Raw genomic sequence first — 784 nt, forward strand, 5'->3', positions numbered from 1 at the left:
GGAAGGGAAGGGAAGGGAAGGGAAGGGAAGGGAAGGGAAGGGAAGGGAAGGGAAGGGAAGGGAAGGGAAGGGAAGGGAAGGGAAGGGAAGGGAAGGGAAGGGAAGGGAAGGGAAGGGAAGGGAAGGGAAGGGAAGGGAAGGGAAGGGAAGGGAAGGGAAGGGAAGGGAAGGGAAGGGAAGGGAAGGGAAGGGAAGGGAAGGGAAGGGAAGGGAAGGGAAGGGAAGGGAAGGGAAGGGAAGGGAAGGGAAGGGAAGGGAAGGGAAGGGAAGGGAAGGGAAGGGAAGGGAAGGGAAGGGAAGGGAAGGGAAGGGAAGGGAAGGGAAGGGAAGGGAAGGGAAGGGAAGGGAAGGGAAGGGAAGGGAAGGGAAGGGAAGGGAAGGGAAGGGAAGGGAAGGGAAGGGAAGGGAAGGGAAGGGAAGGGAAGGGAAGGGAAGGGAAGGGAAGGGAAGGGAAGGGAAGGGAAGGGAAGGGAAGGGAAGGGAAGGGAAGGAAAGGGAAGGAAAGGGAAGGAAAGGGAAGGAAAGGGAAGGAAAGGGAAGGAAAGGGAAGGATAGGGAAGGGAGAAAGGAAGAAAGGAAAATCCATGTTCTTTACCATGTGAGTTGCTATGCTTCAAAGCAGGTGGAGGATACTTCCCTACTTCATTTTCAGGACTGACCATGCAACTTTCTTTGGGGTGGAAAATGGGCAGACATAATACATGCCATATTCAAACAGAGGCTTTAAATGACCTTGCATTCTTTAATATTTTAATTTTTTGTTTTTGCTTCTTGCATTCCTGCC

The sequence above is a fragment of the Ursus maritimus genome, unplaced genomic scaffold, assembly GCF_017311325.1.
Source record: "Ursus maritimus isolate PB19 unplaced genomic scaffold, ASM1731132v1 scaffold_17, whole genome shotgun sequence".
Classification (NCBI taxonomy): Eukaryota; Metazoa; Chordata; class Mammalia; order Carnivora; family Ursidae; genus Ursus; species Ursus maritimus.